General features: G+C 46.1%; 1 long non-coding RNA gene across 5 annotated transcripts in view; it reads right to left on the reverse strand.

The window, feature by feature from the left end:
• Positions 1-11190, reverse strand: part of LOC134956814 (uncharacterized) — a 76889-nt gene extending 65699 nt beyond the window's left edge. For 2 of the 5 annotated variants that reach the window (XR_010186196.1, XR_010186198.1), the window contains exons 1-3: positions 10888-11188; positions 9537-9589; positions 8698-8757 (exon numbers count right to left, since the gene is read on the reverse strand). This is a non-coding gene — a long non-coding RNA (uncharacterized LOC134956814). Of the gene's footprint in view, positions 1-8122; positions 8183-8697; positions 8758-9536; positions 9590-10887 lie in introns of all 5 variants that reach the window. The other 3 variants (XR_010186194.1, XR_010186195.1, XR_010186197.1) reach the window with 3 other exon arrangements.
• Between the last annotated feature and the right edge of the window lie 6764 nt (positions 11191-17954).

Genomic DNA, 17954 nt, shown 5'->3' on the forward strand with positions numbered 1-17954 from the left:
GCGTGACCCTTATGAAGGTGAAAACCACAAAACCTCTTTTGTTTGAGGGTAAAATTGGAAAGTCCTTCATTCCCCCAGTTATGGCGGGCAGCTTAAGGCCTTGGGTTTCGCGAAAGCTGCCAAGTGCCTGCACCATATTCTTGTTTTTCAGCACGCAGGTAAACCTTGTACACTTCTGACTTCCACCTGCCTACATTTTTTATCTCACCTGCCGATAACCCCTCGGCTGCCGCCAAGTTGCTGCCCCTATCCTAAAAGAATGGGTCCCGTATTGCCCGGTCTCTTGCTGACTTAAATTTTTTCTTAGCTACTGCTGACACTGTCCTCACTAGCGGCAACGGTGAACCCCCCTCCCTAAAAATGCTGCCTCCCCTCTTAGTGGGTAGCGGCCTAGCCATTGCCCTAGGGCTTCAGTATTTATTGGGGAGGATGACCTGCTTATCCGCCCCTTTCCCTTGGGCTTGACTGCAGTCCTTGGCTGGGTGAGTTGCGCTGCAGCACATGCATGAGTGTCTGTAGCGGCAACCTGCTCCTCTGGTGCACAGTGCAAAATTAAATGCATAGCACTTCACTTTTGCTTCGAAGCCTCTGCCTGGCTTTGGGAGAAAGGGCTGCCTGCGCCACCTGATTTGTGACTTCTAGCCACACTTCCACTTCTTTTACCCCAAAGCTAATAACCTTCAGCCCGTCCTGTTTCTTTCTAAATTTCTCGTCATAGTGCCTCCAAACCCATGGTCTGGCCGTCATGTACATGCTATGAATCATGTGCATGTAACGGAGGATGTTTATGGCTTCGCTTGGCCTTGACTCGATGTAGCATGCCGCAAAAACATGCATACCTTCCGCCCAATGTGCCTAAATCTCGTCGCGCCTCCTCGGCCACGGGGCCCACTGCCTTAACTGCACCTAGGCTGTGCTTCGCGTCCTCCATCATTGCGCAGACGTCCACAAAATTCCCCTTGCATATGCCATCCTTTATTTTTGGCCTAATACCCCTCAATATTGCTGTATTGGTGCAGTGCACCATATTTTCTTGAGACTCTGGCCCTGCTTCCCCTTTCTTCCCTGCATCTCTGCTACGCTTTTTGCTGCTACGTTTGCGCTTCAAATATTTTCTGAACTGCCGCCGCCTTTCGGCAGAGCTAGATGAATTTGCTAGATTCTGTATATGAAGCGCTGCTGCTGGAAGAAGATTTTTGCTCACCTGTTGCTGAAGACGAGGGTGCCTGGCTGACCTTCTCCACAGCTCCCTTCTGTCCCTCGTCATGCGACACGCCTGCCGCTACTTAATCCGATGATGCCCCTTCCACCGTTTGGCTACATCCTTCGCTGACTGGGACCTGTAAACTTGCAGAGGGAACATGTAAAGTATCCACCGTTTGTGCCTGAGGCTGCTCTGCGGAGGGCTGCTGTTGCTAAGGAGCCCGTGGAGTGGGGGTTTGTGTTCCGCGGTTTTGCTCACGGATGCCTGACCCGGACACTCCGCCGGCCTCTGCATGCACTGCCTGACCTTGCTATGGCTGCAGGCCGAGCTCTAAGGGGGTAGACGGTATGCTTGGCTGGAGGGGGGTTGGGTTGGGTTGGTCTGGCTGCAGAATGGGTATGGGTATTGGTATTGGTTAGTGCCCGCGCAGCCTGGGGGGCATGAGGGGGGCTGGTACCAGGTGGGGTGGGCAGCAGTGGGCCAGCAGTTATCCCATTGCAAGTAATGGGCTGGGGGAGGTACTGCCCTGCCTGCCACCAGGGGGAAAAGGGCTGTAAGCTGCTGCCCCCATCCCACTTGAGGTGCTTCTGCTCCTGCTGGCTGCGCAACGTAAGTTGCGGGGGAAACGCTTGACTAAGTTGCGCCAAGCTAGGTGGCGTGGGGATTGGATGCGCAGGCTCCAGCAGGGGGAGGAAGTCCCGCTGTAGCTAGGGTATGTGGCTGCTGCTGGCCGGCGCCGAGCGTGAAGTGATCGCCCGGCACCGGGTGGGAGGGACCGAGGTATGTGGCTGCCAATGGCCAGCGCTGAGCGTGACGCGATCGCCCGGTGCCAGGTGGGGGGGGCCAAGGTAAGTGGCTGCCGCTGGCCGGCGCCGAGCGTGACACTATCGCCTGGTACCGGGAGGGGGGCCGAGGTGTCCGGTGTGCTGTGGACTAGTGCGCCGGAGCCTGGCTCAGGCCCGCCGCGCGCTACCCATGTGTGGAGGGGGGAACTGGGCTCTGGTCCCGCCGATGCCGACCGGAGCCCACGAGGGGGAGCCGAGCCGTGCGCTGGCGTGGACAGCTCGGTGTCCGCTTGGATGATCCGCCAGGGGGGGAGAAAGCCTCCTGGGCCTGGGCATGGTGGGGATGAGCCACTGAAGGTAATCAAGGGGCGGGTGTGGGGATGCTGGGCCGGCCTGTGGTGGAGGGTACTGAACCTGAGGGGGGGGGGGCAAGGCCAAAACGTGGCTTATCCTAGTGGTGCAGGAGAGGGGGTGGGGGGGATTATAGGTAAAGTTGTACTTAATCCTTCCTTGAATCCGGGAGCTGAGATGCCTTCTGCCTTCTTGCATCCTTGTCCGGCGTGAAAGAGGAAGCCTGCCTTCCCTTCCCTTCCTGACATTTTGTACCTCACAGGTAACTCTCCTCCCCCTTTTCCTGCAGGATGTGCTCTGGTATCTTTCTGCTCTATACTCCCCTTACCTCCCCCCCTCCCCCTTTTCCCATTCCCAGACCCAGGCTCCCTTCCTTAAAAATTAAGGACGCTTATTTATTCTTCAGGCCTATTTGGCCCTCGAATTCTTAAAGCTTTGTTAATAAAATGTTTAGTAGAACAGGTGAACAATTTGATTAAAAAGTTCATAGCGTGCAAATAGTGTCTGATTTTGATTTGGAAGTCAGGCAAAAATAGTATGTAAATTTGTATCTGGAACAAACCATTTTGCAATGCAAAGGGGGAAATACATTTATATGTTTTCTGTGCAAGGTAATTACTGGCTGCTTTTAAATGTAGCCACAAATCTTAGACGGGTTGGGGCTGAAATGTCAGCAAGTGGGATGCTGGTGGTCGATTGCGGCATCCAGCTGTTAAGAATCCTGATAGGGGTCAGGAAGCATGCTACTCCTTACCCTCTTACCCCCTAACCCTCCTTTACTGCAGCTTAAACCTAACCCTCCCCCCAAAGCCTAACCCTAACCATCCCTGGTGGTGCTAAAACCTAACCCCCATCCCTGCAGCATAAATCTAACCCTCCCCCCCACAACCTAACCATCTAACCCCCCCCCACAACCTAACCCTGACCGGGGGTGCTTTACCCTAGCCTTCCTACCTGCAGTGTAAACCTAACATCCCTTCCCCCAGGGGGTTTACTTCTACGGCTATGCAGCAATCACTCAATCAGGATCCTGGCAGCCGGTGCTGGCATTTGGATCCTATTTGTGATGCCGGCCTCGGCATTCTGATCAGTGTCAGTATTTCGGCATTGGTATTTTGACGGCCCGGATCCCGACGTCAGGATCCTAACCGGATCCCTCTTAAACTGCTTTATTTTTACACTGCAATTTACAGTAGATTGTATGGAAACACAGTACATATTGCACCATGGGGGTCATTCCGAGTTGTTCGCTAGCTGTTTTCAATCGCAGTGCAGCGATTAGGTAAAAAAGTGGCATTTCTGTGCATGCGTATGCGCCGCAATGCGCACGCGCAATGTACTTTAACAACAGCTGATGCAGTTTCACACAACTTCTAGCAACGCTTTTCAGTCGCACTGCTGGCCGCAGAGTGATTGACAGGAAGTGGGTCTTTCTGGGAGGTAACGGACCATTTTCATGGAGTGTGTGTAAAAATGTAGGAGTGTCAGATACAGGCGCAGGTGTGCCTGGGGAAACGCATGCGTGGCTGGCGGAACGCAGGGCATGGTCGTGACGTCAAAACAGGAACTAAACAGTCTGAAGTGATCGTAAGCAAGGAGTAGGTCTGGAGCTACTCAGAAACTGAACAATCTTTTTTTGTAGCCGCACTGCGATCCTTTCGTTCACACTTCTGCTAAGCTAAGATACACTCCCAGAGGGCAGCGGTTTAGCGTTTGCACGGCTGCTAAAAGCAGCTAGCGAGCGAACAACTCGAAATGAGGGCCCTTGTGTATAAGTTCGTGATGCTGATGCACGGTCCTACGGGTTCGGCATCGCAATAAAATATAGTGGATGCAGGCAGGGCCAATACTGACTACATGCCCCCGGGCACAATATACAGTAGTCAGTATCGGCCATGGAACCCAGTCATTCTGTTATTTTCTAAACTGTGTTTTTAGAGGCCTGATTGTTCTGGCTGCATAATATTGAGGGCAATCACATTGTTGCAAATAGATCACAAACTCAGAGTTAACTTTTTTTTACTTATTATTGCATTGCTATAGAATAGCATTCTCTGCTACATAATATGCATCCTATTCACATAACTGATGTGATATAAGTACAATGCACAGGTACCCTGGATATTGGTGCTGGCATTGCTTACAGCTGCTGTGTGTTAACCTGGGTAAAAAGGAAAATTGACTGATGAGAGATACAATGCCATTCTTCATTGTGCGGAATCTGTGGCTTTACACAAATTCATTTGTGACACAATTACTAATCCTAAATTCTAGGGACACTATAAGCAACTTTGTATGCAGCTGTGATGCGACTAAGTTGTCAATTTCAGGAAATACTGTGATTGTCTGGGATTTGCTACCAATGGTGGAGATTGTAAGTGGTGCCAAATGGCCCAAACAAGGATGAGTGCTTGAGGAAACATCTGTACATATGGAATTTGAGATGTGGCCACATGACTAGTGATCACAATCCCAGCGGGCAGGATAGCAACGCCAGGGTCCTGAGTGCTGGCAATGCCAACGGTCATCATATCAACACACAGGGACTATTCCCACTCATGGGTGTCCACGAGTTCCATAGAGTGGGAATAAAACCTGTGGCAAGTACAGCGAGCCACCATCTAGCTGCGTGGTGACTACAGTGAGCCTGAAAGGGGCTCCACTGCACTCGCCTTCACAGGCATTCTGTCAGCTGGGATCCCGAGGTCAATATGCTGCCCTCCGGTATCCCGAACACCACAAAACAATCCCAACCCTGGAATTTAACCTACTATAATCATACACTAAGTATTGTTATGGTCCAGTTGCCCATCCATTGTGTGAGAAAATGCCACCACTAAGAATGCTCTATTGTCTCATATGAAATCATCCTTTTTTGTATTACAATACATTGCATGGGCATCTTCAGGCTCATTTATTCATATGAGCTACAGTATATTTTAAATGACAAATAATTTATTTGTCATTTAAGTAAGACCTGTCCCATGAACCTCAGACATTATTTCTCTGTCAGTGCTGATGGATGTACAGTAGTATGGTCAGCACCTAACAGAGGCTGACCTGTCATATATAGATTAGAGATGTGCAGTGGGTATTTTTTTGGTTTTGTGTTTTGGTTTTAGATTCGGTTCTGCGGTCGTGTTTTGGATTCGGACGCATTTTGGCAAATCCTCCCCTTCGAATTTTTGTCGGATTCGGGTGCGTGTTGGATTTGGGTGTTTTTAAAAAAAAAAAACAGCTTAAATCATAGAATATGGGCGTAATTTTGATCCTATAGTATTATTAACCTCAATAACCATAATTTCCACTCATTTCCTTGCTAATCTGAACACTTCACACCTCACAATATTATTTTTACTCCTAAAATTGGCACCAAGGGGACTGGATGACTAAGCTAAGCGACACAATTGGGCGGCACAAACACCTGGCCCATCTAGGAGTGGCACTGCAGTGTCAGACAGAAGGGCAGATATTACAAAAATGGCCCTTAATAGCACATGATGCAAAGAAAAAAAAAGGTGCATCGAGGTTGCTGTAGGCCTAAGCTAAGCAACACAACCACCTGGCCCATCTAGTAGTGTCACGCAGTGACTGAATGTCAAGACTGGGCCGCAATTGTTCGGTCCACTCACAGCATCTCCAGCATGCTCCAGTCACTTTTAAAAAAATCTGCAATTGGTGGACTTATACGGCAGTACCCCAGGACTCATATGGCAGTGTCACACAGGATGGCACTTTTCAAAAACTAGGCCCCAAACAGCACCTCATGCAAAGATGTCGAAGAGGTGCAATGAGGTAGCTGTATGACTAAGCCAAGTGACATAAACAATTCCAACTGGAATTATACGTCAAAATCACTGGAATTAAATGGCAAGATCACTGTAATTAATAATTATAAATTACTGGAATTAATTGGCAAGATCAGTGTAATTAATAATTATAAATCACTGGAATTAATTGGCAAAATAACTGTAATTATACATCCAAATCACTGTAATTAAATGGCAAGATCACTGTAATTAATAATTATAAATCATTGGAATTAATTGGCAAGATCACTATAATTAATAATTATAAATCACTGGAATTAATTGGCAAAATCTTGCTATCACCTGCCTAGTGAAGTGGAATCTTGATGGGATTTGTTACCGGGGACAGAATAATTGAATATTTTGTCTAAATCCCACTGCAATAATGGCAGATAACGGGCGCACGTCTAACAGCGCACTGATTATACAGAGCACTGATTATACTGAGAACTGATTTTACTGAGCACTGATTATACTGAGCACTGATGATACTAAGGAGAACTGACACTGAGCAGCACGATGCAGCACAAGACTCTGTACTAGTATTAGTGAGCAGCACAAAAGCCCTCTGGAATTGTCACCCCACAGATACCACTGTGACTGTAATGATGATGACCTATGCACAGTGACAGGTCACTAACACAGCACCCTACAGCAGCAAGATGCAGCACAAGACACTGGACTATTAATTATGTACTGTAGTATACTGGTCACCACAATGCAGCACTAGACAATGAGCAGTTATACTGAGCACTGATGAGGACACTAGAACTGACACTGAGCAGCAAGATGCAGCACTGGACTATTGTACTGTAGTATACTAGTCACCACAATGCATAACAAGACAATGAGCAGTGATACTGAGCACTGATGAGGATACTAGAACTGACACTGAGCAGCAAGATGCAGCACTGGACTATTGTACTGTAGTATACTGGTCACCACAATGCAGCACAAGACAATGAGCAGTGATACTGAGCACTGATGAGGATACTAGAACTGACACTGAGCAGCAAGATGCAGCACTGGACTATTGTACTGTAGTATACTGGTCACCACAATGCAGCACAAGACAATGAGCAGTGATACTGAGCACTGATGAGGATACTAGAACTGACACTGAGCAGCAAGATGCAGCACTGGACTATGGTACTGTAGTATACTGGTCACTACAATGCAGCACAAGACAATGAGCAGTGATCCTGAGCACTGATGAGAATACTAGAACTGACACTGTGCAGCAAGATGCAGCACTGAACTATTGCACTGTAGTATACTGGTCACTACAATGCAGCACAACACAATGAACAGTGATACTGAGCACTGATGAGGATACTAGAATTGACACTGAGCAGCAAGATGCAGCACTGGACTATTGTACTGTATTATACTGGTCACCACAATGCAGCACAAGACAATGAGCAGTGACACTGAGCACAGATGAGGATACTAGAACTGACACTGAGCAGGAGAGACACACTACTAGTATTACTGAGCAGCAATAAGTAAGCACTGATACTGACAACTGATATTGAGATTTCCACTGAGAGAACGTAGCCACGTCCTCTCCGCTCTCTCTACATTGCACGAGTGAAAATGGCGGTGACGTGCGGCTCTTTATATGGAATCCGAATCTCATGAGAATACAACAGTGGGATGATAACGTTTTGCCTCGTTCGGGTTTTTCCGAGTCAAGCGGGAATAACCGAGTCTGGCTTGGACCCGTGTAAACCACATGGAGTTCATCTCTAATATAGATATAGATCATCCTGAAGCTGTACTCATAACATTGGGACAATATGTTTGTAGAAATTTACTACATTTCATTGGGGAATATCTAGTGCATGATTAAGTGATAAAATGCCCCTACAGAAACCCTCATTCATCCATTAAAATAAATCCCTATATTACCACATGTACCAGTTATAGTATTCTTCATGTTAATAGGTTTTTATGCAGAAACATTTACTTACAAGAGCTACTTTCAACTGATCATATATAGCTTTAAAATTCTGTAAATTGAAATCATCACCCTGTAATAAATATGAAAAATAACTAAATTCTTAAGTAGAACTTGTTGGTTGCATTAATATTCAAAGGGATATATATATATATAGAGAGAGAGAGAGAGAGAGAGAGAGAGAGAGAGAGAGAGAGAGAGATTTTGATATTGCAAGTTATAGAAATAAGTACAGAGCTTTCCATTTAATGACTGTGTAAAAGTAAATTTTATTAATGTTCGAGTCCATAGATAATTTTGGCAAATTGCATATTTTGTGTTTTGTTTATGACATAGTTTAAATTTGTCATTTTGGAAATTCCTTATTTTCAATTTTCTTATTCTGTGTAAAAAAAAAGAGGTGTGATCTCATCCTGAGATAGGTATGGTTTAGGGAAATCATGGGGATTGGCTACATTATATTAATCTTCCAATGGGACATGCTGGTAGGAATGCAGGTGCTACATGTGTGTGCTGGATTCTGTATTTGTGTTCATCTACATTCAGCACTGCTATTGTAAAACATAGAAATCAGCTTATATACTGTACCGCAATGTCAGGAGCTGCACAGAGGAATGCTGCTAGTGCTGGAAGGAAGTCTGTAGATTTCTAATGAAAAATATAAGAAATTAAACATAAGCAACTACATTATATTTAGAAAAAGATGAAGTGACAAAATAAAAGAAAAAATATTATTTCAACAAACATTAGAGCTCAATTACAATATGATGAGATACTGCAGAGGCAAGAGTATAGAATATGCTAAAGCTAATGAACTAAAATTCATCTTATAAGGTGGATGTTTCATAAGTTTGATGAAGAAGAAAGTTACTAATATGAAACAATGGGGGTAATTCCAAGTTGATCGCAGCAGGAATTTAGTTAGCAACTGGGCAAAACCATGTGCACTGCAGGGGAGGCAGATTTAACATGTGCAGAGAGAGTTAGATGTGGGTGGGGTGTGTTCAATCTGCAATCTAATTTGCAATGTAAAAATAAAGCAGCAAGGATTTACCCTGTACAGAAATAAAATAACCCACCCAAATCTAACTCTCTCTGCACATGTTAAATCTGCCTCCCCTGCAGTGCACATGGTTTTGCCCAGTTGCTAACTAAATTCCTGCTGCGATCAACTTGGAATTACCCCCAATATTTCTAGATTTTTACACACGTGAAATGCAGAGAAAGAGAGAGAGAGAGAGAGAGGGAGAGAGAGAGAGAGAGAGAATAGATGGAAAGGAGGATCTACAGGAAAGCATGAAAAGACATAAATAATGTGCATGAGATAACTGGGGGCAGATGATAAGTGCAAGAAGGGAGAGAGAGTGAGAAGAGGGAATAAAGACTGAAGCAATGTATATATTTCATATAAATACAATACTACTTACTGTCAATGTAGTTATCAGGCATCCATCAGCAGTTGGTGTTACACACCCTGCACCTAATATGTAGTTAAACAGAAAATAGCATTTAGAGACTGTAGCAGTTTATAAGAAGATATTTAATATCGACAATTTTAGATATGTAACCCTAGTTTGGAGTGTTAATATGAATGGATTACAATAATTGTGCCTCCACCCAAGCTTTATCAAAATGTGTATAGGCTTGCTTGGGTAAGCCCAATTAATACCTATATGGGATATGGTATCAATTATATACAATTTATCCTATTTTATCTGTTTTCTCTTCTAGTCATCAAGTCTCCTTTCCTCAACTACCAAGATCAGGATAAGTGGTAAGTATGTAAAATGTAATATTATACTTTATTCAATATCACTTGTTGCATTCACAATGTCTATGAATCTTATATAGAATTATACTAGATTTATTTTCTACCAACATATATAATGCATATATTACATCTTATAATAAAGATATTTAAAACCAAAGAGTGACCCGGGTACTCAGAAGTCAATGATGAGCTCGTTGGGGCCCTTAATTTTAACGAGTGTGGCTATTGTTGTGAAATAAATTGGAATCACAAACCTTTCCGTGAATCTCTATAACAGTCATATATTCCCTTTTCCTTCCTTATAGCCCAATCCTCGATTGGTATGTTTCAATCAGTATTAATGTTGTCCCTCCGTTTCACTATGTTTATAATTCACAGGTGTGTTTAGTATAGTTGCAACGAATATAAAAGTCACAATCTTCCACTATTAGTCTTAATTCGGGTTATCTTAAATGAAAGATTTACCTGTGCATACTCAAGTATTTCTCCCGAGTGATAGTGGGTCTCAATTTTGTAGTATTGTAGTCAGTCGTTCTTCTTGTTAGTGATAATACAGAATTTTAAAGCTATCCCCTCTCTTTGTCCTCCTAAGTTATTTCTGAATTAAAGATACAGTACGGGATTCTTAGATTTAGTAGGCTTACTGTTATCTAATTCAAGTACATACTCGACTCTCCACTTAGCTTCTCCAGTGTATTAAATATAGAAAAGATGCTATAGTCTATTATGCCTCTTATAGTTGTTTCTGTATTCTTTATTTTATTTTATACAGAGTTCCCACTAGAGGGAGCCTGTGATCCATCCATATAATAATGAGCTGTATAAGTTCATGGGAGGGAAGGCTATTGGAGATTGAGGAGTGATTGACAGGTGTATGAAGCAATCACACCTCATTTGATGAATATTCACTCCCCCGACTCCTCCATTGGTGGGTGACTACTTCTCCGGGTCTGTTTCTTAGCTGCCGTCCCGGAGCCCTATCTCTTTTTGCTACCGGCCCCTCTCACCTCTGACGCACTATTTAAGCTGCAGTGGTCATACGGGGATCCGCACCGATGGCCGGACAATCAGGTAAGGGCCATTACTCTCCGGCATTTGTTGCTTCTCCGCAAGCCGGCGCCTTTCACAGCCTTGGTGCTCCCCGCTCCGTTTCTCCTCGTAGTCGCGTCTGGGGTCTCTCCATGTCCCGACCTCCTCCGGTGCTACCTCTCAGTCCGGGCTCTCCTACGCAGTGTCTCTCGGTCCGACCGTTTTACCCTCCCAACGGTTGTCGGCTACCTCCTCACTTTCAGCTCGCGGTCCTCCTCCCCTGCGCGAGGGGCTTCTAGCATGTTCTCCCCCCGTAAGTCTCTCCCTATAGGCATGTTCCCAGTCCTTGTCACTAGTGCATAGCATTCCTATATATATTATATACGTATCCATCTTCCCAGTCCATGCTACATGTACATAGTAATCTCATATAAATATATTATATACACATTCATTTATTACATTTTTATACCTATTTTATTCTTATTTAACTAGCGGGTTACAGATATATACTGTATATAGTTTCCACAGACTTCATAATCATTCAGTATGGCCAAGCAAATTCATTCATTAATGGAATATGTTAAATGAATAGATAATTCTGTTAACCAGTTTGTATGTATATGTATATATAGATGCATGTGTGCTTTAAGGTTGCTTCTATTTAGCTTTGATAAAGATTGTCAGGGCCGGTTCGAGGGCCCTCGGTGCCCCGGACAGGGAATGGGGGTGTGGTTTAATACAGGGGGCGTGGCCAGTTACGCCCCTGTACAGTAGAAGCGCCGTTTAAATGCTGAGCGGTGCGCGATGACGTCATCGCGCACCGCACAGCAAAAGGTCCTCTCCACGAAGGGAAAATAAATGCGTAGTGTCTAGTTCCCTTCGCGGAGAGGACCTTTGCTGTGCGGTGCGCGATTACGTCATCGCGCACCGCTCAGCAAAGGTCCTCTCCGCGAAGGGAAACTAGACGCTACGCATCTAGTTCCCTTCACAGGGGACCACAGCTGCAGAGCCGGGGGACACAGCGGGCAGCGGAGGGCACAGCAGTGGTGGATCTTGTCATGGTGCGGCGCCCTCCAGATGGCGCCAGCGCCCTCCGGAAGGTGGCGCCGGGCAAAAGTCCTGCTTGCCCGTGGCAAGATCCGCTACTGAAGATTGTCTTTGAATAGACTAGCATGTATGCAAATATACAGCAGGAATGCAAGTCAGAATAGAACTGTATGTTGATCAGAACTGGTTGACATTTGTTCTACACTAAAGGCCCATATAGACGGGCCGATGCACACATCTTCCCCGCCGCTCAGCACAGCGCGATCTGTGCTGAGTGTGTCGGGGGAGACGGGGGGGTCGCTCACTTCACCCAGCGGGTGAAGTGAGTGACCCGCTAGATTGGCCTGCATGCTATCGCTGTAGGGGGTATACACGGAGCGATAATGCTGAAATTCGAAGCAATCTAGTCAGATTGCTTAGAATATCGCTCGGTGAGTACCTCCCTTAAGGGACAGACAATAGGTCCATTTGTTGACAAGAACTGACTAACTGTGATTAACTGTGACTGTCATCTAGAGGAAGATAAATAATTTTAAAAGAAATCTGGCAAGATTGCACTACAAAGACGTGAAGACGATAATAATAATAATCATAGAGACTGAGTATAGACTATAAATATAATCATAGAGCCTTCATCTAATCTAAATTAGGATTTCCTGTACTGACAGGATACCAGTTTGGGAAATTTACATGACTGTCAATAGCCAGAGAATACTGATTATTTCTGGATCTCAACACACACTCAAAATATGAGGTATAAATATAAAGGGGGGTACACACGGAGAGATCCGTGTTTAAAATCTAAGCAATCTGACTAGATTGCTAAGATTTTAAGCAAAGATCTGCTGTGTGTATCTCCAGGGCTGTTTCTAGGCAATTTGGCTCCCAGTGCGAGATTTAAAATGCGCCCCCCCCCCCCCCCGATCTAAAAACAAAAAATGCGTGCGCGCTCCCGACAAGGGGGTGTGACCTCATTAAATGGGCGTGGTCTCATTAAAATGGCCGTGGCCTCATCTGATATCACGGCCACCACAGGGGGGGGGGGGGGGGAAGACCCCATTTTACACACTATGGCAGGCACATGTCCCCATTTTACACAGTAGGCAGGCAAGAGTCCCCATTTTACACAGTAGGCAGGCAAGAGTCCCCATTTTACACATTGCGGCAGGCACGTGTCCCCATTTTACACAGTACGAAGTCAAGAGTCCCCATTTTACATATTGCGGCAGGCAAGAGTCCCCATTTTACACATTGCGGTAGGCAAGAGTCCCCATTTTACACATTATGGCAGGCAAGTGTCCCCGATTACACAGTGCAGCAGGCAAGTTTCCTCAATTACACAGTGCAGCAGGCAAGTGTCCCCAATTACACAGTGCAGCAGACAAGTGTCCCCAATTACACAGTGCAGCAGACAAGTGTCACCAATTACACAGTGCAGCAGACAAGTTTCCCCAATTACACAGTGCAGCAGACAAGTGTCCCCAATTACACAGTGCAGCAGACAAGTTTCCCCAATTACACAGTGCAGCAGACAAGTGTCCCCAATTACACAGTGCAGCAGACAAGTTTCCCCAATTACACAGTGCAGCAGACAAGTGTCCCCAATTACACAGTGCAGCAGACAAGTGTCCCCAATTACACAGTGCAGCAGAAAAGTGTCCCCAATTATACAGTGCAGCAGACAAGTTTCCCCAATTACACAGGGCAGCAGACAAGTGTCCCCAATTACACAGTGCAGAAGGCAAGTGTCCCCAATTACACAGTGCAGCAGGCAAGTGTCCCCAATTACACAGTGCAGCAGACAAATGTCCCCAATTACACAGTGCAGAAGACAAGTGTCCCCAATTACACAGTGCAGCAGGCAAGTGTCCCCAATTACACAGTGCAGCAGACAAGTGTCCCCAATTGCACAGTGCAGCAGACAAGTGTCCCCAGTTACACAGTGCAGCAGACAAGTGTCCCCAATTACACAGTGCAGCAGACAAGTGTCCCCAATTACACAGTGCAGCAGGCAAGAGTCCAAATTTTACACAGTGTGGCAGCTTGCAGGCAAGTGTCACGTGGGGGGGAGGAAGGGAGAGAGAGAGACAACTTACAGATGAAGGATCTTCCCGCTCTTCGGGTTGGCCGTGTCTCCTTCCTCGCGCCTCCTCCTTCCAGCCCCCCTCCGTATTCTCGAGTACTCCTGCTCGGGGGGCGGAGTTTCGCAGAATGACCCGATTGCTTCATGACGTCACGGCGCAACCACGTCATTCCGCAAAACTTCCCCCCCCCCCCGAGCATGAGTACTCGGAAAGACGGAGAACAGGGAAACCGGGACCTGCAAAGTGCCGCGGCGGGCGCCCCGTGCGGTTGCACGGCTCGCCCGCCACAAGAAATGGCACTGTGTATGTCCCCCCAGCGATAGCGATGCGCGGCCCTGCACATCGCTATCGCCGCTGATAGATTGAGCCTGCATGCAGGCTCAATCTAGCGTGTCGCTCACTTCAGCGCTGTGTGAAATCAGCGCCCCCCCTCGCTCAGCACACATTGCGCTGTGCTGAGCGAGAGAAGTGTGCTGAGCGGTCTGTATTAAGATCGCTCAGCACACATCTCTCCCATCAGTACTGGCCTTTAGGCTGTACTGTGCAATATAGTTAGGATAGTACTGAATGTAGGGTGAAGATGGAAGAGACACACAAGGCTGTGGAGATGGAAGTCAGGGGGACTCGCAGCCAGTATCCTCACACATATGTTTCCCCTATATGGTGTAATTTCATTTCTGTAGTAGTTATCTAATGCATGTAATATGTATCTTATCTCACTCTCTCTACTCTATCTCTCTATCTCTCTCACACACACACACACACGTATATTCCAAAATCTGTATTTCCCATAGATGTTCCTTCAGATAGGTGCCGTCCAGCATTTATTAATGAGTCTAGAGTTTGAAAAAGTCTGTGGTTTGCTGAGCGGATGAAGTGATATTTCCCCAGTAATATATATATTATACACACACAAATACATACACTTCTTTCATACTCTCCGGTGTTTCTTTCTTATATAGTTTAAACATATTGTATGGTGATTTACAATGTACAAATACTGTTTTATGATATATGTGAACTTTGTTGAGCATCAGTTGTATGAAAAAATACATTCTTTCTAATCATGTGTACAAATCTATCTTGAATATAATTATCCTGGTGACTTTAGAGGTAACCTTGCAAACACATTAATAAAAGGTATATAGTTGGTGATTATTATTAAGAGCAGGGCCGTTTCTAGACAAATTGGCTCCCAGTGCGAGATTTCAAAATGCGCCCCCCCTCCCCATTGCTATAAAAAAAATTGCGTGCCCCCCCATATAGCTATAAAAAGAAAAAGCAAGGGTGTGTGGCCTGATTGAAATGGGCGTGGTCTCATTAAAGTGGGTGTGGCCTAGTCTGATATCATCACATCCACCACAGGAAAAAATAAATAAAAATAAAAAAGTCACCATTTTACACATTACAGCAGGCAAGTGTCCCCATTTTACACAGCGCGGCAGGCAGGTGTCCCCATTTTCCAAAGTGCGGCAGGCAGGTATCCCCATTTTACACAGTGCGGCAGGCAGGTATCCCCATTTTACACAGTGAGGCAGAGAGATATCCCAATTTTACACAGTACGTAGGCATGTGCCCCCATTTTACAAAGTACGGCAGGCAGGTATCCCCATTTTACACAGTGCGGCAGGCAGGTATCCCCATTTTACACAGTGCGGCAGGCACGTGCCCCATTTTACACAGTACAGCAGGCAGGTGTCCCCATTTTACACAGTGCAGTAGACAAGTGTCCCCAGTTACACAGTGCAGCAGACAAGTGTCCCCAATTACACAGTGCAGCAGACAAGTGTCCCCAATTACACAGTGCAGCAGGCAAGAGTCCAAATTTTACACAGTGTGGCAGCTTGCAGGCAAGTGTCACGTGGGGGGGAGGAAGGGAGAGAGAGAGACAACTTACAGATGAAGGATCTTCCCGCTCTTCGGGTTGGCCGTGTCTCCTTCCTCGCGCCTCCTCCTTCCAGCCCTCCTCCGTATTCTCGAGTACTCCTGCTCGGGGGGCGGAGTTTCGCAGAATGACCCGATTGCTTCATGACGTCACGGCGCAACCACGTCATTCCGCAAAACTCCGCCCCCCGAGCATGAGTACTCGGAAAGACGGAGAACAGGGAAACCGGGACCTGCAAAGTGCCGCGGCGGGCGCCCCGTGCGGTTGCACGGCTCGCCAGCCACAAGAAATGGCACTGTGTATGTCCCCCCAGCGATAGCGATGCGCGGCCCTGCACATCGCTATCGCCGCTGATAGATTGAGCCTGCATGCAGGCTCAATCTAGCGTGTCGCTCACTTCAGCGCTGTGTGAAATCAGCGCCCCCCCTCGCTCAGCACACATTGCGCTGTGCTGAGCGAGAGAAGTGTGCTGAGCGGTCTGTATTAAGATCGCTCAGCACACATCTCTCCCGTCAGTACTGGCCTTTAGGCTGTACTGTGCAATATAGTTAGGATAGTACTGAATGTAGGGTGAAGATGGAAGAGACACACAAGGCTGTGGAGATGGAAGTCAGGGGGACTCGCAGCCAGTATCCTCACACATATGTTTCCCCTATATGGTGTAATTTCATTTCTGTAGTAGTTATCTAATGCATGTAATATGTATCTTATCTCACTCTTTCTACTCTATCTCTCTTTCTCTCACACACACACACACACACACACACACACGTATATTCCAAAATCTGTATTTCCCATAGATGTTCCTTCAGATAGGTGCCGTCCAGCATTTATTAATGAGTCTAGAGTTTGAAAAAGTCTGTGGTTTGCTGAGCGGATGAAGTGATATTTCCCCAGTAATATATATATTATACACACACAAATACATACACTTCTTTCATACTCTCCGGTGTTTCTTTCTTATATAGTTTAAACATATTGTATGGTGATTTACAATGTACAAATACTGTTTTATGATATATGTGAACTTTGTTGAGCATCAGTTGTAGGAAAAAATACATTCTTTCTAATCATGTGTACAAATCTATCTTGAATATAATTATCCTGGTGACTTTAGAGGTAACCTTGCAAACACATTAATAAAAGGTATATAGTTGGTGATTATTATTAAGAGCAGGGCCGTTTCTAGACAAATTGGCTCCCAGTGCGAGATTTCAAAATGCGCCCCCCCCTCCCCATTGCTATAAAAAAAATTGCGTGCCCCCCCCCATATAGCTATAAAAAGAAAAAGCAAGGGTGTGTGGCCTGATTGAAATGGGCGTGGTCTCATTAAAGTGGGTGTGGCCTAGTCTGATATCATCACGTCCACCACAGGAAAAAATAAATAAAAATAAAAAAGTCCCCATTTTACACATTACAGCAGGCAAGTGTCCCCATTTTACACAGCGCGGCAGGCAGGTGTCCCCATTTTCCAAAGTGCGGCAGGCAGGTATCCCCATTTTACACAGTGCGGCAGGCAGGTATCCTCATTTTACACAGTGAGGCAGAGAGATATCCCAATTTTACACAGTACGTAGGCATGTGCCCCCATTTTACAAAGTACGGCAGGCAGGTATCCCCATTTTACACAGTGCGGCAGGCAGGTATCCCCATTTTACACAGTGCGGCAGGCACGTGCCCCATTTTACACAGTACAGCAGGCAGGTGTCCCCATTTTACACAGTGCGGAAGGCAGAAATCCCTATTTTACACAGTGCGGCAGGCAGATATCCCCATTTTACACAGTACGCAGGCAGTTGCCTCCATTTTACACAGTGCGGAAGGCAGATATCCCCATTTTACACAGTACGCAGGCAGGTGCCCCCATTTTACACAGTGCGGCAGGCAGGTATCCCCATTTTACACAGTGCGGCAGGCACGTGCCCTCATTTTACACAGTACGGCAGGCAGGTGTCACCATTTTACACAGTATGCAGACAGGTGCCCCCATTTTACACAGTGCGACAGGCAGATATCCCCATTTTAC

This window comes from Pseudophryne corroboree, chromosome 9 (assembly GCF_028390025.1).
Source record: "Pseudophryne corroboree isolate aPseCor3 chromosome 9, aPseCor3.hap2, whole genome shotgun sequence".
In the NCBI taxonomy this organism is placed as follows: domain Eukaryota; kingdom Metazoa; phylum Chordata; class Amphibia; order Anura; family Myobatrachidae; genus Pseudophryne; species Pseudophryne corroboree.